The sequence below is a fragment of the Ostrea edulis genome, chromosome 4 (genome assembly GCF_947568905.1).
Source record: "Ostrea edulis chromosome 4, xbOstEdul1.1, whole genome shotgun sequence".
Lineage (NCBI taxonomy): Eukaryota > Metazoa > Mollusca > Bivalvia > Ostreida > Ostreidae > Ostrea > Ostrea edulis.
Window position 1 is genome coordinate 67,028,436 of NC_079167.1, and position 13,745 is coordinate 67,042,180.

The 13,745-nt window shown below is 34.9% G+C and overlaps 1 long non-coding RNA gene across 1 annotated transcript; it reads left to right on the plus strand.

Annotated features, from left to right (window-relative positions):
• Positions 1-9,579: 9,579 nt before the first annotated feature.
• On the plus strand, positions 9,580-12,093 carry LOC130054280 (uncharacterized). Its single transcript, XR_008802584.1, has 3 exons — positions 9,580-9,947; positions 10,771-10,830; positions 11,471-12,093. It is a non-coding gene; the product is annotated as an uncharacterized LOC130054280 (long non-coding RNA).
• The last annotated feature ends 1,652 nt before the right edge of the window (positions 12,094-13,745 follow it).

A 13,745-nucleotide genomic window follows, 5' to 3' on the forward strand; every position in this document is an offset into this window, starting at 1 on the left:
GGTATACAGAGTGTTATTTATACTCGTATGTTTTACTTGCGAATCGGTTAGTTTCAATATATATCATATTTAGTTTTGAAGGGGTGGTCTCGTGAAAACCGTGTGACTTTAGATTTTTTTGTCAGATGTTGAACTTTTGATCTAATGATATTGCTATTCATATGCGGAAATCTTGATTTGTATTCGATAATCTTGATATCTATATGGGGACGGAAATTTTGATTTATATGTGAGAAATCTTGATATTCATATGCGAATTTTTTTTTTATTTTACTCTACGAGAGAGAGAGAGAGAGAGAGAGAGAGAGAGGGGCTTCCTCTACTCTTCTGGAGTACCAACGCATGTGGGCGAAATATTCCAGGGGCAATCGCTCACACCCGCCAGAGATCACCTGGGTCCTAAATACAACAGTGAGGTTGTTCAACACGTCACTGATACTCTAACAAGATTTTGACATTCAATTCATTTAATATGTGACTTATGTATATATCTTTCATTCATTGGAAGGGGGGGGGGGTACATAAGATCTAACACGCTATATTTATCCACCGTTCTGGTGCCTGTGCTCACATCCACCTCCTATAATACTGGTATACATTGTGCTCTACGATACATGTACATTATAAATGTAACAAGGATAGTCAACTTCCCCCTGTATTAGGCGTGCTACTGGTCATGATGATTTGCATTTGCAGTCTATCTACAAACACGGGACACCACTGACAGGCACTGTCTTTGCCATTTTTAAGGTCGCTATATCAATTCTATGAACTAAATGTTTAAAGTAATTGGTTTTTGGTTTTTAGATAAGGACGTCACAATCATACACCAATTCTTACGTTATTTGGGACAAAATCAATCATTTTATTAATCTGTGGATAAAGTGTATGCGTATTTCATGTAACGCGGGACAACGAAAAATGACGACATCTGCGTGTATTTATTGCTAATAAAATGCGTGTAAATTATATTTTATATAAGCTATTATCATTATTTATATATTTTCCTTGCCATTCATGTATAAGACTTTAATAATCCACAAAATATACAACTGTGTAAACATAGCGGAAACATTTTCTAATGCACGTATGAAAGTAACACCAGTACCGTGCGCGACGTCTATACTAATATGAGAAATATAATGACATCTACATTAAATTATGTACTCTCTCAAGATTTATTACAGTACGATTCAAGAGACTTGCCAGAAACCGAAAATGTATCTTATCATTCCAAATTCTATATTGGATAGTAAACACTTTTTCAACGAATACCATGAATGTAATGCCACGGTAAAAATTGTCTGTACGTGATATTTTTGTCTTTAATCTACTGCCTTACATGTAGGAGTGGGTAGTGTAAATGTGTAACCAGGAAGTGAAAATATTCATTGTCCATTTATGTAAACCTTTTGGCTTGTTCCCTAATTCCAAATTGTCTCTTTCTTTGTGTGATGATGCCTGTACAGAGATACATGTACATGTATATGAAAAGTGAAGATAACGAACAGTAATCAATCCCATATAACTCCTATAAGAAATACAAAATAGTGAGTTGGCCAAACACGGACCCCGGGATATACCAGAGGTGGGATCAGGTGCCTAGGAGGAGTATTCATCTCCTGTCGATCGGTCACACCCGCCGTGAACCCTATATCTTGATAAGGTAAACGGAGTAATCCGTAGTCAAAATCAGTGTGCCAAGAACGGCCTAACAATTGGTATGAAACAAATCAGACAGCTAAGTACTCTTGGCAAACTAGATCATTATAACATCAAATAATTTGCGAAATGCCGACTTTAAACGAGACTGTTGAGACCCTTGTACCATCAACTTATTTATCATTAGCCTGCTGACTATCCGCAGAACAAGCTCTTGCGTATCGAATCACTTGAGAAATATAAACAATATATGCAAGTGATAATGGAATATTGCTACATAAATATGGGAAGTTGAAGATGGAGAAACTAGAACCATCCCATTTGTCATAAAGTTGAGTTGTTAGTTTGCCGTCAACATCCACCCTCAATATATATGACCACAAATCAAATCAGGAATATCAGATCTATCTAAAATAAATGTTCAAAGATTTAGAATTTTTATCACAATTCGATACACAATACATGTTCATTCTTATGCGAATAAATTATTCCATCACGGTGACAAATTAAATTGTAATATGACGCAATCTGACTAAAGTACAGACCTATATTATTATATATATAATAATATAGGTCTGTACTTTAGTCAGATTGAATATGACGTTTACCATCACATTAACATCTGTAATCTGGTGTCAACCACTAAACTAGAATGCTTCCAATATAATCATATTGCAAATGCAATAGACAATTCAATCTAGCTCTTGTAAATTTCTTCCAAAATCCAGATGAGGAAAATAGAGAGAGGCATAGATACAACATTGAATTCACGTGATAGTTTGTAAATTTGTAATTGGTTATTTATATTTCATTAGCGGGAGGAACCACAATGATAATGACCCACCAGCCAACATTCTACAACCCCATCTTATTCCGCGAATGCCCCGTCGCAATGAATTGTCCGTATTGCTCGGCATCCATTACTACTTCGACCAGATACGAGACGGGAACGTTAGCATGGGTAGCCTGTGTGATCATTGCCTTTATTGGGTAAGAATGTCCGCTACCATCTCTAAAGCACCTTTGAGCGTACATAGTGTATTAAAAGGGTGCTATATAAATATGGTATTATTATTATTATCAGATATATAACGATATTTACATCTCTAATCTCTTTGCCTTTGAATTGTAAAATTTCCTCATGAATGTGTTCCTGTGAGTATGAATATAGCACGTCTATTCTAACTGCTGGGGATTCCGGCAGAAATGAGGGTAGAATGTTAATGTAAGAAATCAACTTCATATTTGAAAACACATGATGGTATGAACTGCAATGCTTCACTGCGACATACCAACTGTGGAGTTTTACCACCATTCAGGGCCGTAAATTAACCTTCAATTTGGAGGAGGCAAGAAATTAGGCGGGGGTCTGGGGGCCGCCCAGGCCCCCAGACGCTGAGCACATTTTGTGCACACTGAACACGTTTCGTGCAAAATCCTTGATTCTAGGGCCTTCTAAGATGTTACTTGACTAACTCATTCTAAAAGAAAGATTTGGAATGCTTTTTAAGGGAGGTATCATGTTCTTAGTTATTGGAAACAACATAAATTCTAATGAACTTTAAATTTTAATTTTTTTTGGCTCAAAAGTTGGAGGAGGCAGCTGCCTCCTCCGCCTCCATGTAATTTACGGCCCTGCCATTTTATTATGAAAATAGCATTTTGTTAACATGTTCTGTGCAGCGTTTAAATGTTTTCAACATTATCACTTTTTGTGGCGAAGAATCCGCCACTGTATTGCATTCAACAAATCAGCACTGCACTTGTAAGCACATCAAGTCGCACAATCTCCGACAGCTCTGCATAGCTCTACCCGAGTTGTCGATCGTACTTCACCTCTACCAACCTCTCAGGATTCCACTGCATTGTTGATGGGACAGCGTTTACACTCTAAAGCATTCGGCTCCAGTGATTTTTTAACACCAGTTAATGTTTGTTTTAATCCTGTGATGCATTACTAGAAATCCTTTAAAGAATCATATCCCATTCTAGGCACGTTTCAACATTAACTCATCAAGTAATGCTCAAAACCCCACATTATATTTCCTAACTAATCATTGGGTATAACATGTTAAAGTAGGTTTGCCACAAGTATTGGTAAACCTGAGATGCTGACATGTGTGTATATGTGTACTAGGAACTCTGGGGAAATGTTGTCAGCTCTGGACCCAGCTGCACTTAACTGACAGTTATATAATATTATTGGGTTAGCTAGCCGTTGATCCTTTCATTTATATTGGGTTAACTAGCCGTTAAATGTCAGTCCTTTGTGCAAGGTGTTGGTTGGTTTGTTGGTTGTATATTGTTTAACATCCAGCTCGATAATTTTTCACTTATGTATGGATTTGTCACGGGCTGCAAAAGGCCTATACTCGGCGCTTACTACCTTTGAGCAGGGAGGAATCTGTATCGTGCCACACCTGCTGTGACACGGGGCCTCGGATTTTGCGGTTTCATCCGAAGGAACGCCCTATTTTGTCACCTCTTACGACAAGCAAGGGGTACGTACGGATGACATCACCAATGGTTTTGGTGTTTGAAGATAATCACTGAAAAAATGGTGTTAGCGACAAAATACATACCGGTTTAACAAAGTGTCCAATCTCAACCTTTAGTGCATCCCTCAAGTTTTCTTCCGTGTTGGTAGTACTGCTGTGCAACTCTGCACTATATTTCTAAGCAGCCTGATCATATTATGAGACGGTCATTCTTTTTCTTATAGATGTTGGATGGGGTGCTGCTTGATTCCGTTCTGTATGGACCGCTGTAAGGATGTTGTACACAGTTGTCCAAATTGTCGCCAAACAGTCGGGAAGTTTAACAGGATGTAGAAAACATGGAGCAATGATAGGACTTCAATATACATGATGTGACTTTTCTGATTGTTTGATAAATAAGCAATTAGTATATGAACTACTTATTATCTGCCTATCAGATGGAGACGAGCATTATTTCTTCATTTCTTTATTAAATTAATTGTTATGATAGATTAACAATATACATATTAAATAATCATGAAAACGTTGTTGTTTTGTCGTGTATCGACTCCAAACAAAATTACAATAAACAATTCAAGAAAATACCAAGAATAAGATACTTGTTGATACATGTACACGGTGGCGAATCATGTGACTTTGGTATGATCTATTATCCGGGAGGGGGGGGGGAGACGACGAAAGTCAACACATGGGAAAATTCAAACGAATAAGTAACACCTTTATCAATAACGAATTGTCACATGTCTTTGATCAACATTTGAAGGATTTTCTCAGGAACAAATCTATGCTAAAATGGTAGTTCTACGTGCGATAGAAGCAGAGAACATTGACACAGTGTATTGTTTTCAGTCAAAAACATTCCGACCGCCAAAAAACTGGGAATCGTAATTTCTGTCGCTCGATTATTTTTGCACTTAAGAGTGCATTCTTGAAACTGACTTAATATTCGTCTTAAGGAAATCTTAACCTAAAATCTTTGATCAACACGGATAAGACTGAGGTTATTGTGTTTGCATCTGATCGTAATGCAAACCTCATTAGAAACATTTCAGTGACAGTAGGTGACTCACAAATTAATCCTTCAACCTGCGTTCGAAATCTTGGTGTCATGTTTGACTCCAAGATGGATATGGAGAAACAAGTGAACTCTGTCAGCAGATCTTGTTATGCACAGTTGCGGCAAATAGGCCACATCAGAAAATATTTAGCAACTAAATCTCTTGTGAACTCCCGAGTTACACCAAGGTTAGATTACTGTAACGCTCTCCTGGTTGGTGTTCCAAAGAAAGTCCTGAGCAAGCTCCAACATATTCAGAACACTGCCGCACGTCTCATATCCAGGACCTCTCGTTACAACCATATCACTCCAATACTAAGAGAACTACACTAGTTACCTGTGCAGTATAGGACACAATATAAGATACTTACTTATACTTACAAAGCCTTACATGATGAGTGCCCAACTTATATCAAACAATTACTAGAAGTATATAAGCCTACCCGAAATCTTAGGTCTATAAAACAATCAGTCACTTTAGTTATTCCAAAAAGTCGAATCGTAACATACAGAGATCGGTGTTTCAGAACAATAGCTCCAAAACTGTGGAATGCCCTTCCAGAACATGTAAGGGACTGTAGAACACTGTGTGCATTCAAGAAGTCACTGAAAACACATTTTTTCCATCAAGTTTTCCAGGACTAGTTTCTATCATTTCAGTCATTCGTGTAGGTTAGATTCTGTGAAAAACTGTGAAAACTAAAGACTGCGTGTCTTAGCTTTCGAGTACCATTTTGTGATGTTTAAAAAAAAAGAAGAAAAAAAAGGAATTGTATGTTTTAATGTATTATACCTGAGACATTATATGCTGTGTGTGCGTGTGTGTATTTCATTATTATTATTATTTTAATACGCCCTGAAACTGATGTTTATTCTTATCTAGCATATTTATGGTATCTTGTGTTTTCATGTTTTATATGTACATTGAGGATAGGTACAGCTTTTAATGTTTTATTTATTTTCTATGTATTATGTGTATAACATTCTGTTGTAAGGTATATATGCATTGTAAAGCACCTTTGAGCGTACATAGTGTATGAAAAGGGTGCTATATAAATATGGTATTATTATTATTATTATCAATCGTAAGATTTTTTGTGAAAAGTGCCACTGGTCCTGGATTCTTGAGACGTGTGTTAGGGTTTCGTTATTGTGAACTTTTTGGGGACCTTGTACAATTCTGTTCTTGAGCATAAATGATTTAGCAGACAGGGAATCCTCTACTGTTGTAAGCATGACATTCGTACATCTTTTACCAACATTAAGCAGAAAAAAGTCCCGCATGTTTTATTGATCCCGTGAACGTTATTTAAAAGTATCACTACATGTAGCCCCATGGGCTGCGGAATCTTTAATAAATTTCCTGTTCTGCATATTTAAGCTAAATTCTAATATTCAGCAGCAGTATAAAACAAGATTTGTTCTTCTAAAAACAAATGCTCCTAATAGTGCCCATACTTATGAAAGACTTTACAGAGTATGGTATGATATATACACAATATCACGATTTTGAAGAGGCCGTAAAATCAGTCTGAATCAGTACCCTGGGGTGGCGAAATTTTTAATTTTAGTATATTTCTTTCTGCTTTTCCCAAATAAGCCTTTAGTTTTTACATAGTATCAGCAGATTTAAAGAAGTCTCTCAAATGATAAAGACATTTAATGGTCATGACCATTTAGGCACTACCCTTTTACCAAAACCCCTACCCTGGGATCATGATATTTACGATTTTGGTGAAGGGCTATCGCGTCCTTATCAATATCCATTTGGTTTCAAAATCATTAATGAAGATGTTATTTAAATGTTTTAAACATAATCATTATACACCAAGTCTGGAGTCAGAACCTCTACCCCGGGAGTCATGAAATTCAATTCTGGTAGACGCTGTCCTGCTCAATGTAACTATACATTTAATTTTTCTTTTAGATGTACGCTTGTAGAGATGAAGAGTTTTGACGATTGATCATATTTTGGCAGTTTTTGCCTCGCTTTTAAGGTTCCAGGGCTTCAAAAATCCTGCAATTTACAATTCATTTTCCCCTTGTCCCAAAGACTTTGAAAAGAATTGGATTGGGAGTTATCAAGAAGAAGTTAAATGTTCTTCACCTACAGCTGGTGACGTCTCAATGTGTGAAATATTCTTGACAAATATAGTAAAACAAACCAACAACCAACCCTCTATTGAATATATAGCATTATGTATATATCATTGTTTTAAACGTGAATACAATACTGTAATTTTGCCCCATTCAGAGCTCTAAATGAATTTTCTAACACAAATATCAAAGAAAAAAAAATTAATACCATATTTTCCTCATCATTGAAATAAAAAAAATCACACTTTTGCACCAAACATTTTCAACACTAAAAATCTAAAATGGCAGCTAATATAGCTTTAAGATTGCATTTTGAGACTTGTTTGTTCGTGTTGCTGTGAGCTATGAGCAATAACTGAGGTACTCACGTAACACTGAGCGTCATTCACGGTCGTCATTACTACCAGGTGTTAGTGAACTAAGTCCAGAACATAATAAAATCCACCTATGACGTCATTCTTTTGTTCGAACACTCCATTATTTTTCAGTGTTCGGAAAGTAGGTCAACCTTTATACAAGTAGATATAAATGCATGCAACAAAAGAATGAAAAACGTAAGACATGATTAAAATGCACAAAGTTTAGTTTTTATTAATCCAGCAAAGGTGGATTTTAAGTGGGTCAATGTACTCGTATCACTCCATTCCTTAAAAGCAATGGAGCGATACTCGTACATTAACCCTTACTTAATAAAATAAATAGATACAATGAGACCACTTGTTCCGGTTTTGTTACTTCATTATCAAGTGTCCCATGGTCAGCAGCTTCACATACAGGTAAGAGATCAAATGCTCAGTCTTCCATGACTTATTGTGAACTCAGCGAGTAGTGAAAAGAGCATGACCAAAGTAGTACCAATTTTGGTGAAGCAATAAAACAAACATGCGATACATACATTACAAGATCCTATCCACCAACACGCAGAACAGACATACAGAACCAGCACGTATAATCAAATAATATAAACAAAACAATCTAGAGATTAATTGAGCAGCATGGCAAGAGAAATTCTTTGATCTTCCATAACTGTCCTGCACCGGAAGCGAAGAAAATTACAGATGATATTGTTATTTACATCTGCAAGAAACATTCAGCCTAGATCTTCAGATGGGATGTGCGATTTTACAGGTATATCGTGAAAATTCGTCATATTATGTACGAATTAAGTAACAAAAACTAACAAGATGGTGCCCTAACATGTTAAAAACGCAGAGGAATTTGATCTTAATTAACATGTTCGTTATGTTTTAGTTTTTCTAGTCACAGGTTGCGAGTTATTTGATTATTATTTGACCTGATTTTTTTCTGTTATTTGGTTTATTGCATTTACATGTACAAAATAAATGTTTGAAAATAAACTGAATTTGGCTTTTTTGCGCTTTAAGAGGCCGTCCACGGAGATATCAGGCAATAGCTATAATACGGCTGGCACATGCAATTCCCCAAAATTTTATTCATACCCAATAAAAGTTAAGGTCATACGCCAATTTTATCATATGTAAAGTGAATTTCACAAAAAACATTGTTAGATGCCAAAACTTGGCCTATTTCATAAATTGGAGGACACTATATAATCTATAGAAAATGATCATTTTGTAAAGTTAAATAATACCCAATACAATAAAATTTGTCCAGAAAGTATAAACAATATTTGAAGGAAATTCCTTAATAATTAAGATGAAACAATAAAATTGCTGGGAAACAATGCTGTTGTTGAGCATTTGCTGACAGAAGTAGCCAAAAAGCCAGTAATTTGAGTTACCTCCCTTGGCGTAAAAAATGTAAAATTATCCGAAACTTGCCTAAATTGTAATTTTCGAAGAAAACAGTATTTATTTAGAACATTTTTCACTTATCTCGATTTTTTTTATCAAGTGTAAACGTGGAATTATTTTTTTTCTTAATTTGATGGTGAAAAATAAATATTCAGCCCGGACCTTATCAAAGTTTCGTGGGTAAACAGATATGGCTGACAAGCAGGGCCGTAACTGCCGATGAGGCAGACGAGGCAACTGCCTCGTCTGATTTTTTGGCAAAAAAGAAAATAAAATTATATAAATGTTATATTATAGGATATATGTTTAAAATGAAGACAAGCACCTTTGTCTTTGACACCATATTACGATTCTTTACATAGTACAAATGAAACACAAACATGATAAATTGGGATTTAAAAAGTGTCATTTTCAGTCGTAAAGTCAATCGGCGGCCCCCAATCCCCTGCCTCCCCTGATTTAGAACCCTACTTACGGCCCTGACAAGTGATAGAAACGTGAAGTTTTTCTTGGAGTGGTCCTTATTTTAGGGACTTGTCAACCCTTAATAATTGTTCAAAAGACATAAGTGGATATTCAAGATATTTTAAAGTTGGAACTGCGTGTAATATTCAACCGAGATTGACCCCCTGCTGTACAGATCGGGGTACTTCGAATTCGACGTAAAAGTTTAACTGTTTAAACTATCGTGCACGGTGCAGATGCTTACTAGTATGCCGAGGTCATTGCGATTCTTTGGGGATTTACTGGAGGCAACCACCACTAAATGTAGTTATCTACTACACAAAGGAAAGTGTAAAGCAGACAGAGCAGTAAACTTCAATGTTTCAAGGGAAATATTTATTCTCGTTGGAAGTGGTAAGTATAGATGTCGAATTTTCTCTGTTATTTTTCTTTGAACACTGTCTTTGATTGCTAGACAATTTTGATGCAAGTTCTCATGATGTGTCAATGCAAACAATTCATTTGATGAAATGATTCTTTTTAAAATAATGATTAAAATAAATCCCCACAGTAAAAAAAAAACATTAAATCAATCGGGGGGTGGGGGGGGGGGGGGGTTAATGTAGGGATTTTTAAAATCTGTACTACAACACAATGTTTATCCACAAATCATTGAATTAAGAAACAATAGAAGCACACAAAAACAAGATGAAAGTGGTGAAAAGTTCAATAAGTGTTTATAAAAATGTTTATTGTCCTTCAAGCTATGTACATATCAGCATGCATGCATAAAAAATAATATATATTAAAATTATATCAGATTATTTACTAGCTACTTTTCACATGTGTTTGTTTTTTGGATTCCTAGATTTAATAACTATTAAAGGATGAATGAATCAGTGTGAGAGGGTAGTATATGTACATGTATGTATGTGACAAAAACCGAATAATAAATATTAAAAAAATAATGATATATATTTATTCATGTAATTATGCAACTATAAGAACCATTATGGGGGTGGGGGTGGTGGTGTTAAAGGTTGATGTATATCATTAATTTCTCTTTAATTTCTCTAAATTTAAGCTGAATGGATTATAAAATTCAGATGGTTTAACATGACACAAAATCTGATGATTTATTTGCATGCACACAGGTACTAAAGTGTATTAGTGTGACATATATGTATATACCAATTACCAAAGCTTGATAATGAATACAACGCCCATTTCATTACAGATTTGGAAAATAATTATAGTCAAATCACCCCTACTGCAAGCCAATTATCAGACTGTATCAGTGAGTATATTTATTTATTTCAATGAAAAGATTTTAAATTCAGAACATGGTACATCTGACCTTGTCATAATTCATAAATTATGTAAGTTTAGAACTATTACAGATAAGAGCTTTTAAGTTAAAATTAGAATTCCACATTTGACATGTATATTTCTTGAGACAAATCCTGACCAAAGTCATCCAATGTTATGATGTCCCAATCCTTTTGTTTTAACTCACTTGGCAGACATACATGTAGAATATAAAAACTTTAACTTTGACAATAACATAAGAATGGTTAGAGATGGGGATTGGATATTTCAGAAATGTGTGTTCCTTATGTCATATGATAGAAACATTTTTACCATACGACCTTGACCCTTCATATTGCAGTTTTATGTGATGTCACCATGCCACACACAACACATACATGCATTTTTAATTCATGACTGTTATCAAAGATTTTAACCCACTCGACAAGTTTTAAACTTTCTTCAGACAATTCTTGTTTAGATAATTTCAAATACTAGCTCGTATATATATATATATATATATATATATATATATATATATATATATATATATCAGAAGTGATGTTTTGAAATCAGAATGTGGTTTAATTTTTGAATCAATGAATATATAGTTTTATTATTTTTTTTAGCTCACCTGAGCTGAAGACTCAAGAGAGCTTTTCTCATAAAAATTTGTCTGGATTCTGTTGTCATCATAGTGGTAATAATTTTTCCCATTTTCATCTTCTCCAGAACCAATGGCCCAATTGAATGAGATTCATTTTCGTTTAAATGAAAGGTCATGCCCCCTTTGAAGGGAGATAATCAAGAAAAGGCAAAAATAGGATGGGGTCATTTAATATAATGAAAATATGCAAGCAATCCCAGGTTGTGTAGATTGGAGTTAGTTCAATTCATGACCTGGGTGTAGGATGAGGCTATAATAGGGGGTCACAGTTTTATAAGGGATAATATAAGGAAACATCTTTAACAATCCTCTTCTCAAGAAGGGTATGTCAATGATTAGTCATATTCATATGCAAGGATCTTCAGGTAGTGTAAATTTTATTTTGTTCAATTCAGAGGCTAAAGAATTAGGGTATGGAGGAGATCAAAGTATGATGTGGGAATATACAGGAAATTAAAACAAATTCTTTTCAAGGTTAACAGGACCACACTAAATCCTTTCAAACTGCAAATGTTCCTAATTTGTGTTGATTCATTTTTCCTTTCTATGCGCCCATGACTAAAGTCGGGGGGGGGGGGGGGGGGGGGGGGGGGGGGGGGGGGGGGGGGGGGGGGGTCTGGAACTTGCTCATGTTAGTAATAAGGCTCTCATATTTCATATCTTTATTCCTTATAATAAGACATTTCTTTTGATATCAATTTTTTTTTTACTTTTGTGTTTGGCCTACTTTTAACAAAATATAACCTACAGTAGGCAATTCTCCTGAACTATATATAAGATAGTCTAGCCTTTTATGTTTAGTATTTAGATATCTTAAGGCAAGAACTTTCATTTGATACCATGCTGTTTGATATTGTGACCTTGGTTTTGAAGTTTAACCCAGATTTTATTATATCGATATTTTACATAAAGATATACAAAATGTGTATATTCTTTATTATCAGACTTTTAATTTAGTACCTGACCTTAGTCTTTAAAATAGCAAGATTTTCAAAAACTTTAAATTGGTATATAGTTTCTCAGCCACTTTGGATTGGTCTTTGATATAGATTTCACATATTATAGATTACTAATGAAAAGAGCTTTACTTTTGAACTTCTGACTTTGACCATGTTGACCTACTTTTGAAAAACATTATTACCAGATCTGTTATATCTTGAGGGATAAGGTATTGGGTTAGTTTGTTTCACATGAAATGCCTAATGACCAGAATTTATTTCATATCATGACCTTTGACCTTGTGACTATATCAAACATATGATCTTGACTTTCTTAATGCATTGCTTACAGTGCTATTTAAACATGTTCATCATTTTATTTCCATTAATTTACACAACTCTTGTTATTTAGATCTCAGCTGAGTCCAAGATAGGAAGAGGCTTTGGAGAGAACACAGAATTACTACAGACAAAAGACTTGTGAAGTTATAAGGGGAATTGCAGAACTCATAGCTCCACTTCAATCTAGATATGTTGACAGTTATTCACAGAAACACTTTGCAGCTGACAAAGATAATCAAATGATGACCACTACTTTAACTCAATGGTTGCAGCATATTTCAATTTTTGAAGTGACAAATTTTATTCCTGTTTGTGAATCAATATTCAAAAGAAACACTGCTATGGCATTAGACATAACTTAGAAGAGAGTGGTGGGGTGGCAAAATAAGATTCCATACTGTGAAATGTATCAATTGTTAATATACATATATCAATATAAATTCAGTGCCAATTTTCATAATTTCTAGGGGAAAAGTTTGTTTGTAACAAATGTCAGAAATATGCACTAGCTCTTTCTTTGCAAACCATGCTACTAAGTACCAGGCATTAAGACATGATTTGTTTATTGTCATTTGTTAAACATAGACAGATCCAGTGATTTGAAGGGGGGGGGGGGTCCAGAAAAATGATCTCAAATCTGCATTAGGTCATATCCGATGAATTGATAAAGTAAATATGTTTATTATTGATTGCTAGTTACATGTAACCTTTTATGCATCAGTTGAAGATACTTTATGAACATTTTCCGTCACTGGGTAAAATTCAACAAACATTTTGTGTATCTGGAAGTGGTCAATATATATTTCAACATCAGAGTAAACATGCATTAAAGCAAGTCTGCCAATCTGATGTAGGCAGAAAATGGAATATGGCATGTTATTTCATGAATGCAAAGGGAAATGCTTTACAAGAGAGTCAAAAAATGTCTGGTTAATGCTAAATAACTATCTAGATGTC